The sequence below is a fragment of the Ictidomys tridecemlineatus genome, chromosome 15 (genome assembly GCF_052094955.1).
Source record: "Ictidomys tridecemlineatus isolate mIctTri1 chromosome 15, mIctTri1.hap1, whole genome shotgun sequence".
In the NCBI taxonomy this organism is placed as follows: domain Eukaryota; kingdom Metazoa; phylum Chordata; class Mammalia; order Rodentia; family Sciuridae; genus Ictidomys; species Ictidomys tridecemlineatus.
The window spans coordinates 26,650,439-26,674,809 of record NC_135491.1 but is presented as its reverse complement, the minus strand read 5'-3'; the positions used below and the strand labels follow the sequence as shown (position 1 = coordinate 26,674,809).

The window sequence follows — 24,371 nt, the reverse complement described above, 5'->3', positions numbered from 1 at the left end:
TCAATCACCTCCCCCAGGATGAGCTGGGAAGACAGCCTGGCTGGACAGCCTGGTAAGGACGTATGGGTGGAAGGAGCATTTGGGTGGCTTTTAAGTTTTCACTATGATCAACAATGCATTTCCTCTGTTCTTAAAGGTTTATTACAGGAAATTCAGACAACAGCCAAGATTGTAGAATTATGTTAGAAGTTTTCCCTCAACCTGTCACCACTCCCCACAAAGATGACCACTGAAAATTGGTTAGTACCTTCTCAGAACTATTCTTGTACATAGGCAAAAATATGAGCACATATGAAGTTTTGTTTTTTTTAACACATACAGAAACTTCCTTTTCTCACTCATTTACTCAACATGCCTTCAGGAGCCTTTCTTTTGCCAGCTCAGTGCAGAGGGAGCTGCCACATTAGGAAGAAGATTTCTTGGAGAAGAGAACCACATCAGTGTAAGACGACTTGGCAGAATGAGAATCCATTCAGCCTTCCCACAAACATTCTCCATCACCTGTGTGTGCTGAACAGGCCTGCAGTTAGAGAGACTCAGGCTCAGAGCCCACCAGCACACTGCCCAGCTGTGTGAAGGTCATGGAACCTTCCTGAGTACTTACCTCATTGTGCAGATTATGTGAGAAAGTATGTCAAAAGTTTGGCAGAGGACCCAATGCATAGAGGGTGCCATGATGTCTCAAAACCTGAACAAGCTGGGCTCGGGGGTGTGGCTCATGGTAGTGTTGCTCAGCATATGTGAGGCCCTGGGTTTGATCCCCAGCACTGAAAATCAAGAACCAGACACAAAAATAGCTTCATGGCCCTCTATGGTCAGGGTGCATTGGGTGACTTTTTTTTTTTTTTTTTCTCACTCCACTGAAGAGCATGGATTTTTTTCCCACAGTTTGCTCATTTATTTGACAGACAAGATCACTTCTTCCAGTTATGTTTTTCAAATCCTTACATGAACCTTTTGTAAAGAGACTGTTATGACCCCTCATTACTAAGTCACCTTGAGCAAAAACTTGACATCTCTGAACACTTTCTGTCTCTAAAATGGAGACGAGTTAAATTAATCCTGTCTCTGCCCCTGCCCAAGGCCACCTAGAGGACAAATTAGAATACTGCCATAAAAATGCTTTTGTCAATCCTACAGCAGTGTAGACATGTGTGGGAATTTGGAAGTGTCCAGGGCAGTGGCCCCACTAGAAAATACATTCCTGGGAGGGCAAAAATGGACTCAGCAAACACTTGTCAAATAATGAATGATACTTCTTGGTTGAAAAATAGGAGAATGCAAGTCCTGGGAGGTCTTTAGAAAGCTTACCAAGGGGAGAGGAGCGAGGAGGAAGGCAGATCACATGAGTGTGGTCTTCTTTCCTCCCTCCCTCTCTGCCTTCTTTCTGTCCTTTCTTTTATTCATTCAATATATTCACTCCCCTGATTTGTTTAAGGGGAGGAAAAAGAGTGACAATGACACTGACAATAGCTCATTGTTTCACACACACTTCCCAGTTTACAGTGCACCATCACAGGATCACGCCTATTTTTTTCATTTGTCCCTTGAAGTTGAAAATGCACTTCCACATTAAAGAAGTAGAGAGGGAGGCTCAAAAAAGTTATACAATCTCTCCAAAGTCACAGGATACAGTTGGGAACCAATGTACCACTCCTCCTGACCACATTCACCATCTCACTCTCTTTCTGAAGGATCACCCTTACTTCCCCCTCCTCCAAACACTTCCTTTCCCAGGTTTTACTCTGGACCAACCATGCATCAATACAACAAATGTCTGGAAGGAAAGGGCTCTAAGTGCTTTCCCTTCCTGGGGGGCCATGCATTCAATTAGTGTTTATTGAGCCTTGGGTTGGATGCTCCTTCTTCCTCCCTTCTTCTCTGTCCTTACTTACTGAGCACCCTTCAAGTATAGGGTCTTTCGGTAGATGTTGGGAAGACACCTGTGATCCAAAAAGGAGCCGTCCTTGTTCTTATGGGGTTTCATAAAAACTCTCAGCTGTCAGAGAGGAGGGGCTGCACCCAAGATTTTCTCTCCTCTTTGACCGGATTCTAATGGAATCTCCGTCCAGCAAGAACAGTCTTGTTTTCCTCCCGGTAATGGAGGAAAATCATTTCACAAACCAGCGCGCCCTCTGGTGGCCAGAGTTGGGGACTGTTTGTTTCCTTTTCCTGGAACCATGCTCAGGGAAGCTGTTTCCGCAGTCTTTGCGGCAGAGGCCCACCACTCACCTGAGCCCAGCCCCATAGCATCCTTCGCTATCCCTGACCCCCAGGTGCTACCTTCCCTCAAGGTCCCCCTCCAAGCCACTTGTCCTGCAACTTTTCACCCCAGTTTCCATCAACTCTTGACAGTACTTGATGTTTCTCTGTTTGCACCAGTGTTGCTAAGGGGTGTGTCCCCTCTCTCCTACTGAACAGAGGGGGCTTCCCGAGACTGGAAGAGAACCCAGAGCCTTTTCATGGTGGGTGCTCAGGCCATTTATGAAGAATGCACAAAGGAATTTCAGACAAACCAGAAAGAGCCTCACTGGGAGAGCCCTGGATGTGCTGAGGGCCGAGTACTGGGTTGCCAGATGAAATACAGAACAACCTAGCTAGATCTGAATATCAGTTAGACAACAAGTAATCTTTTTTAGTCTAGGTAGGTCCCAAATATTGCATGGTACCTACTTATACTGATTTTTTTTTCATTGTTTAACTGAAATTTGAATTTAATCAACATCCTCTATTTTTATTTGCTAAATCTGGTGACCGTGGCTGAGTGGAGTAAGGGCCATCAGGAGGCCCATGTGGCCATGGTGGGGAGCAAGGTAGGGAGAGGCTGGGTGAGTAGGTTTCCAGAGAGGTTGGGGAAGACCAGAAGGTCTGGTATAAATCCAGCTTGTGGCCAGAGAAGATAGCAATAATGCAAACTTACCTGGAACTTACAACCATATCATCTGGGGGAACAGAGCCTTGGGAAACAAGGACAAACTTACCTGTTTCCCAAGGGTCTGCTCAGATGTCCCTTCCCCAGCATTTTCCATCTGTCCAACCACTAAAGGCCCTTCTCCATTATCTTCAAACTGATGTCTACAGGACACACCCAGAACGTGGAGTGTTTTTCTCCAAGTTAATCACTCTAACCCTTCCTTTAAGAGCAGAAGCTGAGTCTCCTTCTCCTAAGACACCTAGAAAGAATCAGTCATTGATATAAAACGAATGGATTTCAAGATGAAAATTCCCAAATCTTTACAGTCCACCTGTGCTGTATAATGTTGGGCCAGTTCTGCAGCCTCTCCCTGTTTCAGTTTTCCTCATCAGTAAAACAACCAAACATACTTTATAAGGTAGTCACTGTAAAGTACCTGAAACAAGCCTGGCACATAATAAGTGCTCAATAAATATTAGCTCTTAACCTTTACTACTATTGCTCACACAGTGCTTGCTGAGATAAGTATCTCCCACTGATTTTTTCTCCTAGAATGCTATTGTACTCCAGTTCTTTCCTATGCTCCTTGGCAGGTAGGATGGCTTGGGGAGATTTCCTTCAGCCTGAGCAAAGTGCAGGCTGTGCAAGTGGTGAGATATCACATTCCCTCAGTGAAACAATCTTTTGGCACGAGTTCCCGGTGACCATGGCTATGCATCTATGTTTCTAGCAATATTAGAGCCCATTTATAATGATTTATGGTAATTATACTGGACAAGAGTTTGATGGCTATTAGGCCTCTTTATTTGGCTGGAAAATATGTGAAGCATGAAGCTGTGTGAGACAATCAGCACCAGCACCATTACGAAAACATCCTTGTATTTGGAACCAATTTGGACTGTCATTTTTAATATCACAGATTATTCATCTTCAGATTCCAAGTCCTTGGCATCTCTGTTCTGCTGCTTCAGTATCTAGAGGACGTCGAGTAGCAACAGGCCTGTCCTGGGGGTGGGCAGCCAGGCAGGCATCAGCCCCCAGGGACTGATTCACAGCGGATGCCAGATCCTCCCAACACAGCTTATCCCCAGCATCATCTCATCTCCCCTTTTACAGAAAGACACTACCGCAAGGGACATCTCTGAAAGTACTGCCTCAATGTTCCCTCTTCTTCCTTCTCCTGAAGAGGGAACAGAATCATTGGGGCTGTCCTCTAGCCAACACACACCATGAATTTATATTGGCTGTTTGGGGCTGGCATACATGCTGAACCCAATGTTCAAATTGAATATCACCCCTGAATGAAGCAGTCACGAAATTATAATAAATAGGAATTTCTCAAGCTGTGCCTTTGCCTTGCCAAAAATAGCTGGATTAAAACTTCTTAAAAATTAATTAACAGGCCAGATGTTTAATTTTCCACAATGACAAATACAACATTCATCTATATTTCCTCTACTTTCCATCTAAATATTTCAGAGTAACATAGACAAGCACTCTGGCTCTGTTTCAGATTACTCCAGCCTGCCCAGGTTTCATATTTGAACGTTATTTTTTATTAATATTTTAGTTGTAGATGGACACAATACCTTTATTTATTTTTTTGTTTATTTGTTTATTTGTGTGGTGCTGAGGATTGAATCCAGTGTCTCACACATGCTAGGCAAATGTTCTACCATTGAGCTAGACCCCCAGCCCCTTGTATAGGTACATTCTTTACAAGCACAAGAAAGTAGAAAGACTCTGCCCAGGAAGACCTGAATTAAGGTCATGAAAGCATAAAGCCAACCCATGGCCCGTGTCTGTGCCCAGATGCCCCTGCAGTGGGCTCCTAGGCCCCTCCACAGTCTCCAGGGACTGCTGGAAAGATTTCTCTCCCCAAAAGCAAGTTGCCATAGGATTCCTTTGACCTTCAATTTAATGAGAAAGAACAATGAAGCAATTACTGGGCAAGGGTTCCAGGGCTACCTGGACTTGGCAGGTCCGATTCATTTAACCTCTTCTTTGTTTGGAAACTCAGATTGACTTTAATGATGTAAAATAAAGTGGCTTCCAGGAGCATCTCTTGACACTAATGGAGCCTAGATGCCCTTTTTTTAAAAATAGACATTGAAATATGTAAGAACACCCATGTCACCGGGACGCCCACTTACCAAGTTTTGGCCACTTTAACTACTCCTGGTAATTAGACTCTGGAAAACTGCAGCCATTTCGCTTGTCTCCATTCGGGAAGAAAATTCATTGTTTTAATATCCACTGGTAAACTTAGAATTCTATTTGCCCAGAGAAAACTCGTGAAACAAGCTGGAGATAAGAACAGGAAAAACAACTGTGATGTTGGCACAGGTGATTGGAGAACCTGCCTCTCCCTCTCCTTGACCCCTACCCTGGGCACAGGCGGGTGCATAGGGAGGCAGCACAGGTCGGCCTGACACTGATGGTTTTAGACTATCTGCTCTCTGCTCCTCCCAAGGCCAGGTCAGGATTGGGGCAGCTGTATATCAGAAGGTCATTTACAGGAGGAGCCTGGGGAGTGCCAGAAATGACTCCAGCCTTCCTTCCACCGAGGGATGGCACAAACCTGGAGGGCCTTACAGGGCAGGTGACCACATGGCTTGCTGGGGCCCGGGGAGCAGCTTTCTACTTTAGTTAACTAAGGCCCACAGTGCTGACTGGTGGCCTAGCCCCGGACTATGGACAGTGAACAGCAGGCATCTCAGAGCCCGCTGCATGCCTTTCCCATTCACTTTCCTATGAGCCTAAGACCCAAAGCTCAACCGGCCATCTTGACACCTCTAGGTGGAAGAGTCAAGCTCAACACATTCAAGCCACACTTAGATGCTTCCTCCCCCCATACCCCTACCTGCTCCCCTTCCCACACCCCTTGTCTCAACAAGGACCCTCCAACCTTCCAGCACAAAACTCAGAAGCCTTAAAGTCACCTCCCTTGTCCTCAGCCCTGATAGCAGAGGTTCTTGGTGCCTGGCCCACGTAGGGACACTGACACATGCCAACTTCTAGAATTTACAAAAGGAATCCTGGGAAACCATCTTTCCTCAGAAGGAGATCTGGAAGTGTCAGGAAGCTGGAACTCTCCAGGGGCAGCCTTTGAGCAATGATGCAAAACTCCCTCATTCCTCTGAGATGTATGTTCCACACTGTGTGACCAAGTCTCCCGGTAAATTTAAACTCCAATGGCCCAATAGCAGGACCCACTTCACGGACATGCTACATGGGCAGCCAGCTGCAGGATCCCCATGCTTAGAAGGGCCCTGTGCTGGGCTGTGTGCTCTGCCACCAGCACTTTGAAATTCTTAACAACTTATGAGCAAGAGGCCTCCAATTTTCACTCTGTATTGGGCCCTGCAAAGGATGTAGCTTGTTCTGCCCAAGCTGACTTGAGAAGGTCCTGGCTACCTGCCTTCTTCTCTCCCGGTCTCTCTTCCCTGCTTCCTGGTCAATATTTTCTGGCTTCTCAACTAAAAAGCTTGCACTCCAATCCTTGTCCCTTCTGAGAAAAGCCAAACCAAGACCCCTTCACATCCATTTCTCGGGAATCTTCCTGCTACCCTCCCTCCATCTGCACCTTACCTTGGTGCTCATTCTTGCCTGGTCACTGCAGTGGCTCCACTATGCTCCCTCCTTCTCAGAAGCCGCAGGGTTTCTTTGTCATGGTAACAAAGCTCCTCCTGTCATCTTCTCTCTTGCAGTGGTTGACACTAGGTGATGTACATAAAGGCCTGTTACCTCATGTTCTATTTGGGAGCATACTTTTTAAATCCCATAATAAAAGTTAAATTAAAAGCAAAAATTAAATTACTTCCCATTGTTCTTCTCACAATAGCACAAATCACTGTGGCCTCTAAGAAACTGCAGGATCTGGCAGCCCTTGGTTTCTTTCTCTGTAGACCAGCCTTTCTTTTCCTCAAGCTGGGTTTATTTCCTTCTCAGGGCTTTTGCACATGCTATACCTTCTGTCAGGAATGCCCTCTTTCCTCATATTTCTCATTCCTCTCTAATTCTTCTTTGCCTAGATGCTTAACCTCTCTGCTTCTTGGTTTTTCTTCATCTGTAAAGCAAGAATTATCTTGCCTAGCACGTGCAAGGTCCTGAGTAGATTTTCAGCACCAAAAACAACAACAACAAAGGATGATAATAGTTCTTACCTCCCAGTATTTTCTTATAAGATTGTTATTAGAATAAAAGTGCCAGGCACGAAGCAAACACTTCATAAACACCAGCTACTATCAGTGTAAGTACAATGCCATTCCTTCTTGGCTTTAAGTAAAATCATCATTCCATGAATCTCAGTCATGTTTATCCTGTGGCTTCAAATGACCCCAAATTCCCTCTAGTTGTACGTTCAGAAGATGGAAGAGCAATGCCAGGCCAGCAAAGTGTTGTCTGGGGACAGCACCAGCAGGCCATCCCCCAATTATGGTGACAATCAAGTGAACCCTAAAGATATCGAGGGCCTTTAAGCACAAAGCATGATTATCACATGCAGGACCCAGGGCTACAGCCAGCCCTCAGTGAATCAGAAGCCCCAAGGCCTGCACGGGCCTGTTCAACTGGTTCCATCAACTGTTGCTGGCCTTTGATTGGATGTTCACGCATTTAATCAGATTCAACCTGAGGTTATCAGTAATAACCAGGATGCCAAAACTTCCTCTCTGTGAGTTAGCCAACTTCATGACTTACTATCTGGTGATCTGATTCAGGTTTAATTGGCTACCTGCGTGTCCGTAGAAATCCCCAGGGCAGCAGTTTCAGGGGCATCATTTTCTAGAGTTAGGAAGGGGAGAGCATCCCATAATTACCATATGCCAAATAGTGTCCAGCCTCTGTGCCAAACTTTAAGGCCCCTACCATGTGCTATCTCACTGATCCATCCCGAAGTTACTCTTCTTTGAGGTTCTGGAGCTCGGGAGAGTGAAGAAACTTGCTTGAGAGCACCCTGGCAAGATTCAAAACCAGGTCTGTCTGGCCCTGAGACTGAATCCTTTCTCCAAATTCCATCAGCGTTTCCCAGATCCAGGATTCCTGGGCTCCATCCCCTCACCTCTGATTCAGAAAATGTGGAGGTGAGCCTGAGAATATTTTAAAAGTTTCCTAGGAAGCCCCAAAGACGTAGATTTAAGAACAATGTACAGAGTTAGGCAAGATGACACATGCCTGTAATCCCAGCGACTCTGGAGGCTGAGGCAGGAGGATCTGGAGTTCAAAAAGCCAACCTCAGCATAAACAAGGTGCTAAGCAAGTCAGTGAGGCCCTGTCTCTAAACAAAATAGAAAATAGGGCTGGAGATTGTGGCTCAGTGGTCGAGTGTCCCTGAGTTCAATCCCTTGTACCAAAACAACAACAAAACAACAACAAAAACAACATTTACAGGAAGCAACTCTTTCCTCAGATCCAAACAAAATAGCCTCATGAGGTTTAGTTTGTGATTTTAGTTCAGTTTAACCACTGGCTTTAAACTATAAACTAATCAACCTGAGTTTATTTTAAATTATACCTGATCTTATTTCAAATCAGACTTTTAGCCTCTCGATATAGCTTTTTATTTACTGACTAAGCCTCTATTCCAAGGAAGCATTTATTCCATGACCGTGCACACTGCAGCCCCCCCACACACCCACCATGCTCTTCTCACATTGTAAGCTCTTAGAGGAAGAAATTGGGTACCTATCACTTCACCGCACACAGAAAGACATTTAATCTGTTTCTTAGCCCAGCACACGTGGCTTGATAGCAAAAGGCATTTTCCTTGTCGCCTTCTCATATTACAGCAACAATTTTGGCTCCTGGAGTTCTGTAGACTCCTTTTTGGCAGGAAGATTAGACCAAGAGCTGCATTAAAGATACAGTCCTGTACCCTCCAAGGTATTAATAGACAGGAATCATGTCGGAGCTTTCTAGAGCAGAACCATCTCTGCAGTTGGAGCTGTGAGTCTGAACCAATTCAGGAGAAGTTGCTGCTTATGAAAAGAAGACTCCCTGAGCTTATAAATGGATTTTTTTTTTATGAACTTCTTGCCCTGCTTCTGATTTCAGCACAGGAGCATCCTGGATCATGCTTCTAACAAATGTGTTTCCCAATTCAAAACTTGGGCTTCTGATAAGAACCACTTTGACTAAGTCCTGAAGTCTATCTAAATAGTAGCCTATTTCATATGGACCATATTTCTATTAAAACACTATAACCCTCTTGTGTTCCTCTACCACTTTCAGAAAGCCTTAAGGAGTAATAACTAATTTAATAGCTATAATAAATGCTTAAATCCATTGTAGAATCAGCCACCAAGTCCCGTTCCCCTAAAATTATAAAAGCAGGAACTGAAGACAAGGAAATCCAATAAGGCCAGTGATTTCAGCGATATGGCAAATTGGCCAACACCAGGAGGGTTAGTAAGCACCGGAAGAAAACCTTTTGCAGTCTCAGAGTGTCATCAACCAAGGAAATAAGGAGCCACAAATTAGGGGGAAAGAAGAAGAAGAAGGAGAAGGAGAAGGAGAAGGAGAAGGAGAAGGAGAAGGAGAAGGAGAAGGAGAAGGAGAATAGAAGGTTGAAAAGAGGAATAACAGTGAGAGCAAAGAAAACCAGGAAACAAAATTAGACAATCCTGTTGAAAATGTCAGCAAGGATGAGGCCCAGTCAGGTAGTCAACGAAAGAGAGCTAATAAACACAGTAGGTACCACTGCACTTAGATGATTCTAAGACCAGAGAGTCAGGAGAGACCTGGATCCGCAACAGTTTTCAGTGTTAACCTGAAGCAAATAAATCACCTCATAACAGGAGAAATGACACATGAAGTTGGAGGCAAGACAGACAAAAAAGAGATGATCACGACAAAGTGTCCAGTGTAAGGAGTAAGGAGGGTAATATCCAAAGTTCCTTAAAAGGCTGAGGGAGAGGACGAGGACAGGGAAGAGGAGGAGGCAGAACTTTGATTATTTGTATGATTTCACGGTGAAAAGACAGACCAACCATTTCAAATAGAAATTAACACCATTATGATGGATTACTATTACGATGATACGGGTGTACAGGAGTATCCTGTGGAAGAAGCATTGCTTAAGGAGTATATTAAACATCAAGTTGAACATCATTACTTCAGTATAGAAAACTTAGAACATGACTTCTTTCTTCAGAGAAAGATGGATGAGCAAGGTTTCTTGCCTATTTCCCTGATTGCTGGATTTCACCGTGTGCAGACTCTCACTATAAACCTTAATTTCATTTTAGAGGCCCTGAAGGACAGCACAGAAGTAGAAGTTGTGGATGAAAAAAATGAGGAAAAAGATAGAACCAGAAAAATAGCCAATCCCGGGCCCTCCTCCCAGAAGTGTGCCACAAACAGACTTCTGTTTGCTGATCCATTGTCCAGAGTTCGTGCCAGGCCAAACCCAGTCAGGGTGGTGATCTACTGATAGCCTGGATGTCATCTGATGGGCACGTGCAGTGGAACAGGTGACTCACTGAAATGCACTGTAAGTACTGGAACAAACCGTGCTGCAGAGATAGATGGAAGCCACCAGAGTGCCTTCTGTGTGACAGTGTCTACTGCCGACCCCCGGGCAACATGACAGCGGAGGTGACCAACTCTGCCACAACAGGAGACAGAGACAGAGATGGCTGCTGGCATTCCAGGAGCTGCCTGACCTTTTCCATGTGACTGGACTTAGGCCACGTGGCTACTTTTATTTACAGGGGAAGCTAATTATTATCACTGTGGAAATACTGCAAGGTTCAGTCTTTTGTTCCCAGGAATATGTACTTGTATCCAGGTCACTAAAGCAGAGAAAGAGAAGACTGTGCAGCGTTTCCCAGCGTGCCAGGCCCTGGCTCTTGATCTGCTCTTTGCCCTGGTGAACACTGGGTAACTCACGTGTTAAGGTGTTTCACGTGAGTCAAGTGTGGTGGCTCACACCTCTAATCCTAGCAGCTCAAGAGGCTGAGACAGGATTATGAGTTCAAAGCCAGCCTCAGTAACTTAGCAAGGTGCTAAGCAACTCAGTGAGATTCTGTCTCTAAATAAAATACAAAATAGGGCTGAGGATGTGGCTCAGTGGTTGAGTGCCAAAAAAAAAAAAAAAAGATGTTTCACGTGGACTGTAAGATTTATTAATGTAGACATTTAAGGGGTAAGAAATTGAAGAAATAAACAAGGGTATTTTTTCCGTTATTCTTCAAGATGTATTTTTTGACACATCAGTATAAGTCCTGCCCATCAGAAAAGTATTAATGATGGACAGTTTCACAAGAAATTTTTATCTTATATTTCTTTGTCATCCCTGTGCTTCTAATCCGATGCAAGCAACTTGGGCAAGTGTTTTAAAAGTTGAAGAAATGCAACATTATTAGTTTGCGTGTTTTTTAAAGATATAATATCTGATTGTAAAAGTTAGATTTACTTATTGTATAAACTTGGTCCAAGATGACATTTTTAACCAGCTTATGAACCATTTTTAACCAGCTTATTGGTAATTGTATAATATAGAAAATACGTTTTCCACAAGATATTTAATTTAGGTCAGTCAAGTTGGTGATATCTTTCCATTATGCAATTATGCATTATAAATAAAATTAAAAGAAAAAAATCATAAAAAAATTCATTGTAAAAAAATAGTAATAGGGCTGGGGATGTGGCTCAAGCGGTAGCACGCTTGCCTGGCATGCGTGCGGCCCGGGTTCGATCCTCAGCACCACATACAAACAAAGATGTTGTGTCCGCTGAGATCTAAAAATTAAATATTAAAAATTCTCTCTCGCTCGCTCTCTCTTTAAAAAAAATAATTTAAAAAAATAGTAATAATAGCACAGCCATACTTAAGCATTTAAATATAGATTGCTGGCTCTCCTAATGAATCTCTTTCCTGCAGACTTGGCCAGAAAAGATACTTTAGATGTCCCACAGAATTTTTTTTAATCTAGGAAAATCAGAATAAATGACAGTCTAAATGGTGCCAAAACATTCGGATGAAGTGAAAAACTTTCAGTCAACTAAGTCTTATCTATACCACATCAAGAAATCTCTTTGAACCAGGCATGGTGGCACAGGCCTATAATCCAAGCTACTCAGGAGGCTGAGGCAGGAGGACCCCAAGCTTGAGGACAATACAGCAAGACCCTTCCTCAAAATAAAACAAAAAGGGCTGGGGACCAAGCTCAGTGAAAGAGTGCTTACCCAGGAGAGCAAGGCCAAAGAGGGTGGGAGTACGTGCTTTTGGGAGTTGTTCAGAGATTGGTGCCATGCTGGAGGCCCACAGGCAGAGCCATCAGGCCACACAAACAAATGGACTACTTGGACAAATACAAGAACAAGGAGCTCAAGTACTGGCATATCATGCTGCCCAAGGACATAGCAAAACTCCTCTCTAAAACCCATTTGATGCTTAATCTGAATGGAGGAATCTTGGCTTTCAGCAGAGTCAGGATGGGTTTATCAGACAATCCGTGAACTAGAAACTCACATCTCCTTGTTCTGACAGCCACTACCCAAGAAGCCGAAGAAATGAAGCTGGCAAGCCACTTTTCAGCCTCAAGCTTTACACAGCTGTTCTTACTTGTTAACTTCTTTCTAATAACATGATTATGTTGGCTTCTTGTTTTCCACTTTGATCTTTAAATGACGTTCAGTGCACTGCTTGAATGTGCTGGTAACTAGCAATAGAGCCTCCACCACCACTGCCCTGTCAGATGAGTTCTCTGGGGACCCAGCCTCAGCTGGTTGTGACCCCAGAAGCCACAGTGTGCTTATATCCAGCAGAACACACTTGGCAAATGAAGCATCTGAAAATCCGACCATAGTTGTTACAGGGATTGTGTAAACTTGCTGTTTTGTTTTATCCTGCTGGGTGTTGTATGAAGGGTGACTTGTGGATTTATGTTTCAATGTATTGGAAACTTTCTATTTTATTTCTGAAATCTGTTCCATACTAAAACCTTGATTAAAGAGGAAATTTTTATAATATAAAAAAAAAAGAAAAGAAAAAGGGGTCTGGGGTTGTGGTTTAGCAGTAGAGTGCTTGCCTAGTATGTTCGATGCCCTGGGTTGGATCCACAGCACCACATAAAAATAAGTGGAATAAAGGTATTGAATCCATCTACAACTAAAAAATAAATATTAAAGAAAAACAATGAGCTAGGTGCAATGTCGAACCCAACAGTTCAGGAGGCTGAGATTGGTGCATCATGTCCAAAGCCAGCCTCAGCAACAGCAAGGCACTAAGCAATTGAGTGAGACTCTCTCTCTCAATAAAATACAAAATAGGGCTGGGATGTGGTTCAGCAGTTGAGTGTCCCTGAGTTCAGTCCCTGGTACTTCCCTCCAAAAAACTTGTGAGGTACTGGGTATGATCCCCAGCACACAAGAAGGAGGAAGAGGAGGAAGAAGAAGGGAAGGAGAGGGAGGAGGAGAAAGGAACCACTTGTTTGATCATTTCCTACTGTGTGTGGTTTTTCTTAATATTGATACATGATATGCCTGGTTGGCATCAAGGATATGTGTGTATCAGCTTCTGCTATGTAATCACCTTGACACCTGCACGTGTCATACTGGTTGGATAACATTTGGGGTGGGGTAACTTTGCTCTTCTGAACATCCCCTTCCTGAGACCCTGTCTGGGTGCCCTCTGCTGATTCTGGGGACCAAAAACATGCAAGGTAATTGCCCAGTGATTGAGTCACTCTGCCACTCTTGTCTGTACAGACATATGGACATAGTAAAGGCACACTGAGGAAGGGCACAACCAAGTCTGGAATGGAGACAGCGGGGAGGTTTAAGAGGGGACTTGGCAGACACATCTTGAAGAAGGAAAAAGAGAAATGGCAGGTTGTATGGTCTCCAGGAACCAAATTAGCAGCCAATTGTTGCACAGCCACTTCGCACATGCTGCATAGCCTGTATGGAGAGTCCTCTCTCCTTGCAAATGTGCTCTCCTCTTGAGGAAGGTGTTCCTGGCAGGAGGTTTTCCCAACACACAATGTTAACTTTCCATTTCTCCGTTTTTAGCAACAGCCTTTGTCAACCTGGTAGACCAATCTGTGCAGCTGTTTGGTGGCAGTGGTGACAAGAAGTGCCTCTCTCCCCTGTGTTATGGTGACCCATCAGTTGTCAGCTGCAGGAACTGAGGCAGCTGTCTTGTCGGCTCCGTCTGTCATCCAGCTCAGTACTCATTTTCAATTCCTTTAATCTTTCCTCCTATGTCAACCCACTAACCTTTTAATCCGACAGGCACAGACCAGGCAGAGAAGACATGCAGTGGGCCACCAATGTATGGGAGACAGGGACTGTGAGAGATTCCTCAGGGTAAAAGAGTTTCGGTGGCCTGAGTCCTTGCCCAGGAATTTGGACACTTTTTTTGTGTGTGGTAGAACCACTCTGCCTTAAGAATACTCGGTTTATGAAAATCTAAATTGACAAAACCAATACAACCAGGGTTGGTTTTTACTTATCCTGCTCAGCATTCAGGGAACTTCTATAATCGAGATTTATCTACTTCATCAAATCTCTTTCTTCCTTTCTGCAGGGTCACTTTTCATGTTGTTTAATTATCTCAAGTTCCCAGGGGCACTCATTCTTTTGATGCTGTGTCTGCTAATCTTCTCTAATGGTGTATCCATTCCTCATTTGAGTTCATTTAGCTCAGGCGTGTGTGTGTGTGTGTGTGTGTGTGTGTGTGTGTGTGTGTGTGTGTGAGAGAGAGAGAGAGAGAGAGAGAGAGAGAGAGCGCGTATAGGATGCATTCTGTGAGTTCTGGTATGTGGAAATAGCCCCACACATCAATTCTGAGTTTGGCTCTGCTAAGAGCCCCAATATTGCACATGACTGTGATTAGTTTTTATGTTAACTTATTGTCTCTGAATTGTCCCAATTAGGAAGAACAAATTTGGATTCTGGGACTTTGTATGTGCAGGATTAGGACTTTGGCTTTTCAAGGAGGTCCTGTTTTCCCAATCACAGAGTCCTGACAAAACAAAATTCCATGCTTGGGGAGGTGGACAATGTTTCTTGATTTTTCTGGATGTAGGGGTACAGCCATTCTGGACAATGGGTTAATGCAGGCATCAGCTCCCACACCCTGCCACTTGAGAGTTGGAGGCTATGTCTCCTATCCATTGTGGCCAATAAACTGTTTGGGCTCATATCAAGGTCCACTATCTCCCTGGGCCACCATGGCAGCAACTTGCATGGGCACAACTCTTGTGTGAAGTCCCCTTAATGGTTGGCACCTGGGAAGTACTCAATTTTCTTTTTCAGCTGGACCATAGATTTCATTTTTCCCCCTTTCTTTCTTTCTTTCATAGATTTCATTTTTTCCCTTTCCTTCCTTCTTTCCTTCCTTCCTTCTTTCTTTCTTTTTTAAGACAGGGTCCCAGGCTGGCCCTGAACACCTAGGCTTCAGTGACACTCCTGCTTCAGCCTCCCTAGTAGCTGGTGTCCTAGCAGTGTATCACCATGCTTGGCTTCAACTTTTTGCAGGGAGGGGACAGTAATCATGGACTGAACTCAGGGGCACTCAACCACTGAGCTACATCCCCAGCCCTATTTTGTATTTTATTTAGAGACAGGGTCTCAATAAGTTGCTTAGTGCCTTGCTTTTTCCTGAGGCTGGCTTTGAACTCACAATCCTCCTGTCTCTTCCTCCCAAGCTGCTGGGATTACAGGCATGCGCCATTGTGCCCCGCTTCAACTTTTTAAAAAATATTTTAATCTACTTTTTGCAGAATGAGGGGGGTTCACATTAGTTCATTATATCATATTGTGAAACATAAACCAGGGTTAGTATTTTTTAAGAAAGATAAATCAGAATAGATATTTGCTATATTGTTTTGCCTGAGAGCTAAAATGAAATGGATTATATACAAGGCATTTGTCAAGAAAAAAAAGATGAAAATGTTATCAAATATAAGAAAAACTTAGTTTTTACCTTAATAAAATTAAGCCCTGATTTTTCACTATTGGAAATGGAGGAAGAATCTCTACCTGGGGAAGAGTAGCCAGATCCTAATATTCTAAATTGGTGTATAATGTTTATAGTTCTTTCTTAATATAAAATTAATAGCTACTCATTGTTGAAAATATGACACACCAGTTAATAAAAAAAGTAAAACTCTCAGTTACTGGGCATTCAATAAATATAGCCTTAGTTTGTAGCATCTGCGTGCATCTGCAGGACACTTAGAATCACTTTATAGAATTTTACCATTAAGGTGTCTCCTGAAACCTCAAAGAAAGATGAAACTTTTCTGGGGGTGGAGTGGAGTGGACTCTGGCATCAGGCTGATCTGCCACTTAACTTTAGGCAAGTTAACTTCTCTGTACTTCAGTTTCCCTGTCTGTAAAACTGTAATAAAAGTAGTACCCATTTGAAGTTAATAAGCTAATAAATGAAAAGTTTCAGTCACATAATAAGTGCTATACAAAGATTTGCTATTCCTCAAAGAAATAATTTTAAGGCTATAGTCTGCTTTTTGGAAGTTTGATAATACAAGAGTCATATCTGAGAACTCACTTATCTAATAGAATTTATTATGCAGGATACTTCTTCTCTTGATCATGTGTTCTAGTAAGCTTTTTCATTGCTGTGACCAAAAATCTGAAAAGAACAACATACAGAAGGAAACGTTTATATTGGCTCATGGTTTCAGAGCTTCAGTCCATGGTCAGTCAATATCACAGCTTTGGGTCTGATGTCAGGCAGAATATCATTTTAGAAGGACTTGGCATAAAAAAGAAGTTCAGGATATATCAACCAGGAAGCAGAGAGAGAGAGAGAGCTCCAGTTGCCAGAAATAAAATATAAATCCTGAAGGCACAACCCCAGGGACCAATTTCCCCCAGCCACACCCTATCTGCCCACAGTTGTTATCCAGTTAATCATATCAGTGAATTAATCCACTCATTAGGTTAAGTCTCTCATAACCTGATCATTTCACCTCTGAACATTCTTGCATTGTATCACACATAATTTTTTAAATATATTTTTAGTTGTAGATGGACACAATACCTTTATTTTATTTTATTTATTTTATTCAGTTTAGTTGTTAATGGACCTTTATTTTTTATTTATATGTGGTGCTGAGAATAGAACCCAGTGCCTCATACATTCAAGGCAACTGTTCTACCACTGAGCCACAACCCCAGCCCCAATCCCTTTATTTTATTTGTTTATTTTTTTATGTGGTGCCAGAGATCAAACCCAGTGCCTCACACATGCTAGGCAAGTGCTCTACCACTGAGCCACAACCCCAGCCCATCACATAAATTTGGGGGGACACCTCATATCCAAACCATAACACAATATCTACTGTTCTAGAGGGACAGATTAAAAAGCATGGTTAACATGAGTATAAACTCATGTTCAGTTTAGTATAGAAACAGATGCAAAGATACAGTATAATTAGACATTCATGTACATATATGGGTTAGTAGTCAGAAATATTTTCCCTAGTTTTGCCCGCTGAGAGGACTGCAGTAGCCATGAGTATATCCAATATCACAGCATCTGAGTGCTTAGGTTAGGTTAACTACCTTATTTCTTTCATAAAGTTATTTTGTAACTCTACTGGAAATAACCATATTACTCTTCTCCCATGTTGAAGGTCATTAGTCTTAATGTTTGTTACAAACCCATCATCTTGTAGATGATTTATTATTTTATTTTTAAAAAGCAGGAAGTGGAAATCAGAATCCCTTATTTATTTGTTCTTAAAGAACAATAGAGATGATTATAAAGCAACTACAACTTTAAGGTATGATGAAAGGACTAAAAGGTCATGCTTTCTTTTCTTTTATTGCTTTAATTAATTTATTCATTTATTTTGGCACTGGGGACTGAACCCAGGGGTGCTTTGTCACTAAGCTACCTTCCCACTCCTTTTTATTTTTATTTTGAGACAGGGTTCCCTAAGTTGGTGAGCCTGGCCTCAAACTTGTGATCCTCCATCCTCAACCTCCCAAGCAACTAGGATTACAGGTCTGTGCCACCATGCCTAGCTCCAGATCATATTTTCTAAACTCTATTCTCCAAACAAAAGGAAACAGGAATCCTTGAAGAAATGGCTGATTGTGGTTAGAGTTGAGAAAGTAAGATAAGTCTGAAGATCTTGTAATGCCAGAAAGTAAGAAGTGCTAAAAAAGAAAAAAAAAAGTTGGGGAGGGGATGAAACTTTGCAAAGGGAAACAGAAGCCAACCTGAAAGAATGCCAGTGGAAAAAATTGGAAAAATCTGAGCAACAAAATAAATAAATGATAACACTGAGACATCTGAGTTTTTAGGTTAGGTTAATTACCTTATTTCTTTCACAAACGTATTTTGTAACTCTACTGGAAATAACCATATTACTCTTCTCCCATGGTTGAAGCTCATTAGTCTTAATGTTTGTTACAAACCCATCATCTTCTAGATTATTTATTGCCTTATTTTTTTTAATATTTATTTTTTAATTTTTCGGTGGACACAACATCTTTGTTTGTATGTGGTGCTGAGGATCGAACCCGGGCCGCACACATGCCAGGCAAGTGTGCTACCACTTGAGCCACATCCCCAGCCCATATTACCTTATTTTTTAAAAGCAGGAAGTGGACATGAGAATCTCTTATTTATTCATTCTTAAAGAACAATAGAGATGATTATGAAGCAACTACAACTTTAAGGTATGATGAAAGGACTAATAATAAATCAACATGGCACTGCTTATTTGCCAAGATTTGGAGTGGAAATTATAAAGGGAAAAATGTAAAATTCCCATTAGCACCCTTGGAGGCAGTGCCTCTGCACTGAGTGGCTGGAATGTATTTGGGTTTTTCGAGGGCTTCTTTAACAGCTTTTGTCAAATCCTTTTCTCAAAGCAAATTCCCTCACTGCAAATTTTTGCTGTATCCAAATTCTCTGAAGAAAGGTGTCAGTAGTGCTACCAATTGGAAGGAGTTTTGATTTCTCACTCTCTTTTCTGGATTAAAAATAATTTCTCTGCTGTCTGTATCTGTTGGATGTATGCTGGCAAAAGTTGCCTATAGAGTTCTGTGGTTTCATTTGTATATCAAAAGGAGTATAAATCAAAAAGTCTGAACTAATTAGGTATGGTGGCACAAGCCTGGAATTCTAGCAACTTGGGAGGCTGAAGGAAGAGGATGGCAAGTTTGAGGCCAGCTTGGGCAATTTATCGAGATCCTTGGCAATTTAGCAAGACCCTGTCTCAAAATGAAAAAAACAACATAAAAAGGACTAGAGATGTAGCTCAGTGGTAAAGTGCTCCTGGGTTCAATCCCTAGAACCAAAAAAAAAAAAAAAAAAAAAACACCAAAAACTAGAATTTGCAACCTGGCAACCCCCAGATCAAATCTGACATATAAGTTTTTTGGGTAGGTCCCATAATTAATAAAAATTAAGGGCTGGGGATGTGGCTCAAGTGGTAGCATGCTCGCCTGGCATGCGTGAGGCCTGGGTTCGATCCTCAGCACCACATACAGACAAAGATGTTGTGTTTGCCAAATACTGAAAAATAAATATTAAAAAATTCTCTCTCTCTCTCCCTCTCTCTCACTCTTTAAAAAAAAATTAAACAAGTTCAAATAAAAATCTGGATATCCATATTCTCTTGAAATAGTCGTTCTGGCAATACAGGGCTACAATTAGTTGGGTCTGAATGGGGGCTTCCTAATTGAACTAACAGGAATCCTCCTCAATGCAGCAATGCTCTTCAATCCAAATTGTATGACACCTAGTTTGCCCTGTCCATGCCTCTGCAGCTCATTTGATTTCCAAGTCATGATGTAGAATATCAAATACTTTCTTGGTCTAAATGATTTTCTTCAAAGTGTCATACAAATGAGAAAAAAATAAAGATAGAAAGCAAAAGAAACCCTGTACAAACTTTGTATAAACTAGCTTCAAATCATGATTTTGCCAGGAGTGGTAGCACACACCTTAACCCCAGCGACTTGGGAGGCTGAGGCAGGAGAACTGCAAATTTGAGGCCAGCCTCAGCAATTTAGTGAGACCCTGTCTCAAAATAAAACATAAAAAGGAGGGGCTGGGAATGTGGCTCAGGCGGTAGCGCGCTCGTCTGGTATGCGTCTGGTATGCGTGCGGCCCGGGTTCGATCCTCAGCACCACATACCAACAAAAATGTTGTGTCCTCCGAGAACTAAGAAATAAATATTAAAAATTCTCTCTCTCTCTCTCTCTCTCTCTCACTCTCTCTTTAAAAAAAAAAAAAACATAAAAAGGACTGGAGATGGAACTCAATGGTAAAGCACTCCCTGGGTTCAATTCCCAGTACAAAAGAAAATGCCATGATTTTGTGCATTTTTAGAATAAAGTAAAAAAAAAAAAAAAGATCAACAATACTTTATCAGAAGTGGATCACTTTTAGAATAATACTCTCAAAGCTGTCAGCTAAAATTTGGGGTTCTTAGTAAAACACTACTCATGGCAAGAAACAAAAGTCACCTCCTAATCAGTGCCCCCATTCCTGTTGCCATGGGATTTTATGCAGTCTTGGTGACTGACTTTCAGTTACATGGTGAATGATTTTAACTTGAAGTGTGTGGTGGTTAATTTTACATGTCAACCTGACTGGATTTAGGAATGCCCAGGAACCTGTTATAGCATTATTTTCGGTGTGTCTGTGAAGAGTAGACTAACATGTGAATCTGAGTGGGCTAGGTGGGGAGGATCCACCTTCGATGTGGGCAGGCACCATCCAATCTGGGGGTCAGGGAACTAACAAATGAGGTGAATCAGTCTCTTCTCCAAGGGCTGGGATAGGTTCTTTTTTTTTTTTTTTTAATGAACAAAGAACAGAATTCACTGTGTTCTGGTTCAGCTGGCCAAATGCCCAGCCCCTCCTAACCCTGTGAAGTGAGACGGTAAGAAGATTTAAATAAATAGAATCCACTGGGAAATTAAATGTGGGCCAGATAGAGCATTTCTAATGGATTTTCCTTTACATGATGAAGCAGAAAGGGACTGGTTCACTGGTTAAAACTGGGTACCAGCCAGTAGTTCCCAGAGCAGAAACTGCTATAGTTTGGATCTGGAATGTTCTCCAAAAGCCCATGTGTTCAAAGTTTGTTGGAAGGTGGTAGAAATTTTTAAAAGGAGGGGCCTACTGGGATGTCTTTGGGTGTGTGAAGAAACTGGGACTTCAGTCGCTTTTGTTATCTCTCCATTCTTTTCCCTTCCAGGTCATCAAGAAGTGAACAGACTTCTTCCACAATGTGTTTCCACTGTGATATGCTAGGCTGTCACAGCCCCAAAGAAACAGGGCAACTCAATCCTGGGCTGAAAATGCCCATATAAATGAATACAGACCTTTCTTTATAAATTGATTATCTTGGGTATTTGTAACAGTAATGGAAAGCTGACTAACATAAGCCTAAAAGAAATTCTCAGAGATTGATAACACTGTCACAAAATAATGTCCCCTTTATCCCTTAACTTTTCACTACCCCTTTCCTCCGTCTATCCCAGACTAACACAAAAGACACCTTGATTGCAGGCTGGTAGATCAGGTGAGAAGAAAAAAAGAGAGATGGAGAAAACATGATGAATAAGGATAAAGGAGACCAAGGCTATCCTGAGAACAGTATGGAAGAAAACACATTGAAACTCAAGGATCTGAGACCACAGTGGGCTTGTGATCTCCTAGGTGGGAAAGTTGCAAAACCCCAGAAAGGAAATGACTACAGAGTAGTCTATGTGGATGTGGTCAAAGAGGGTGATAGTTACTTCTCAATCCTGAGCACAGTGACAGAAGCAGAAGAATAATCCTGATCCATTCACAACAGCGTGGACCAACCCACCACACCTGAAGGCAGATGAGGGGGAAGGATAGCTCTGTGGAGCAGCATAGAGGTCAAACCCCAAGTTCCTGGTATTATCAAGGCACTTAGAGCTAGACAAAACTGCAGAAAGGGAGGAACTCCGGCTTCCTCCAATCTGATCAACTCGGGGTCTGTGGTAGAAGTAGAGTTACAGAATAGACAAGGTTCTAGCTCCTGCACACTTCACTTGTTTAGCCATTACAAAACACAGATTGATCTGGTTTGGGCCAAGGACAACAGCACTGTGAATCTGAAATCATAAAATATTCCTGACCACTCACAACCACAGTCGGTGTGTCTGAATATGAATAATGCATGGCTGAACACTACTTATTGGGAATCTGTGATTTATTTCATAATCTAAATTTAAAACCCTTTAATATGCCACCCAAGGGCTCATCTAATTTGGAAAATGAAAAAGGAAAACTAAAGAATGAGTAAGGCTACAGATAAAACAGAAATTATTGAATTTTTTTTTCTAATGTGAAAGCTCTGCTTTGGCCAAGGAAGGTAAATTAATAAACTCACCTGCTTCTGGTACAATTTTTATTAAAATTTCGTGAAATTAAAGCCATACATTGAAGGTCCTTATTTGTGCATAAAATAGGAGTCTATGCACTTATATGTGCATAAAAAAATGTTTGAGATGATGCCCAAGAGACTAATAGTAACAGAAATTGCTACCTGGGGAAGAGAGAACAGGAGATGTGGAGAAAAAGATAATTTTTTTAAAAATTCATGCATGTATTACTTTGATTTTAAAAGCAACATCAGGAATTAGAAGAAAAAAAAAAGCCAAAGCCATTTGTAAGTCAAAGCTCTAAGAGGAGTAGAGGAAGCAAATGAGCAAAAAGAGGACAGAGCGGGACACCAACACAGGAGGCAATCAGCCCCCAGAGTTCTGGTGCTGGGTTCCTGATGGTGTCTCAGTCCACTCAAGCTGTGATGACAAAACTCCAGAAACCAAGCAGCTTATCAGCAATAGAAATTTGCTTCTCACAGTTCTGGGGGCTGGGGCATCTGAAATCAAGACACCAGTAGATTTGGAGTTAAATGAGAGCCGTTTCTGATTTATGGATGGCATCTTCTGGCTGTGTCCTCACATGGTGGAAAAAGTAAATGAGCTTCCTGTTTTATAAGAACACTGATCACCTCCCAAAAGGCTCCATCTTCTAATGCCATCAATTGGGGAGTTAGAATTTCAACGTAAGAACTTTGGCAGGATGCATTTAGACATAGTCATTCCTAGTGTGGGATCCCAGGAATCAAATCCTGGAAATCCTTATATTAAAAACTTATTTACTTAAGTAAACACAAGGGAACCTTTGTTCCTAGCGAACCAAAGAGCCCTGCTATACTCTGTATCTGGAGTGTCCTTTAAAGGCCCATATGCTAACAGCTTGGACCCCAGCCTGTAGCACCATTGGGAAGTGGTGACACCTTTAAGAGGTGGGGCCTAGCTGGAGGAAGTTAGGATATCAGTGGTGTAACCTTTAAGAAGTTATTGACATCTTCCTTTCTCTCTCTCTCTCTCTCTGCTTCCTGGCTACCATGAGATGATAGCTTTTTTCTATTACAGGCTCCACACCTTGATGTTCCACCTTGTTATAGGCCCTAAAATAACAGAGTCAAGTGACCATGGACTGAAACCTCAGAACTATGAGCCAAAATAAATCTTTCCTCTTTTTAAGTTGATGATGTCAGGAATTTTGTCATAACAATGCAAAGCTGATTGATACAAGCTCTAACTGCAATCGAGATCTTTTGTGAAAGAAGGCCCATTTGAAAACAAAATGTCTAGACCAGGCACTTCCATCCAGCTCATCTACTTTTCCCATTAGCAATGAAAAGAGTTTGGTTCACACTTTTTAAAATCTGTGTTTTTACCTTTTACGGCTGGGCAACAGAGATGTCTCTTGTTTGCCTTCTCTTGGCAACAGGTCTAAAAGACAAAGGGGCTAAATTCCATATCATATGGCAAATGTTATGGTTTGGATGTGAGGGGTCCCCTCAAAGCTCGTGTGTTATTGCAGGACTATTCATAAGTGTGATGATTAGATTGTGAGAGCTGTAACCTAATCTGTCCACCCTCGTTTGAACAGACTGAGTGGTTACTGTAGGCAGGTGAGCTGTTGCTAGAGGAGGTGGATCACTGAAGGCATGCCCTGGAAGGATTGATCTTCCCTATAGCCCCTTCCCCTCTTTCTTTCTCTGCTTCCTGGCTGCCTTGAGTGAAAAAGTACTCCTCCACCTTGCCCTTCTGCCTCAACATCTTGTCTCAGCTTGGACCCAGAGCAGTGGAGTCAGCTAATATGAACTGAACCTGTGAAACCATGAACCAAAGTAAACATTTCCTCCTCTAAGTTGTTCTTGTCACATTTTTTGATCACCACAATGAAAAGCTAACACAGCAAATACAGTCTGTTTTGCAGATCTTCATAGTTATTAATATTAGGGTACATTTTAGGTATTAATATATTTGAGAGGTTGGCAGACATTTTCTGTAAAAGATCAAATATTAAATCCTTTAGGCAGTATAATCCTTTGGTCTCTGTCACAACGACTTAACTCTGATGATATGTAAATGAATAGTCATGGCTATATTCCAATAAAACTTTAT

At 42.1% G+C, this 24,371-nt stretch overlaps 1 long non-coding RNA gene and 2 pseudogenes across 1 annotated transcript in view; 2 read left to right on the top strand and 1 right to left on the bottom strand.

Annotated features, from left to right (window-relative positions):
- LOC120887986 (uncharacterized) overlaps positions 1 to 24,371 on the bottom strand; it is a 71,738-nt gene that overhangs the window by 19,874 nt on the left and 27,493 nt on the right. The window contains exons 2-3 of the long non-coding RNA XR_013430848.1: positions 6,506 to 6,633; positions 5,068 to 5,218 (exon numbers count right to left, since the gene is read on the bottom strand). This is a non-coding gene — a long non-coding RNA (uncharacterized LOC120887986). The remainder of the gene's footprint in view (positions 1 to 5,067; positions 5,219 to 6,505; positions 6,634 to 24,371) is intronic.
- LOC101977337 (la-related protein 1B-like) lies at positions 9,293 to 10,338 on the top strand (annotated as a pseudogene).
- LOC144371076 (cyclin-dependent kinases regulatory subunit 1 pseudogene) lies at positions 10,365 to 12,434 on the top strand (annotated as a pseudogene).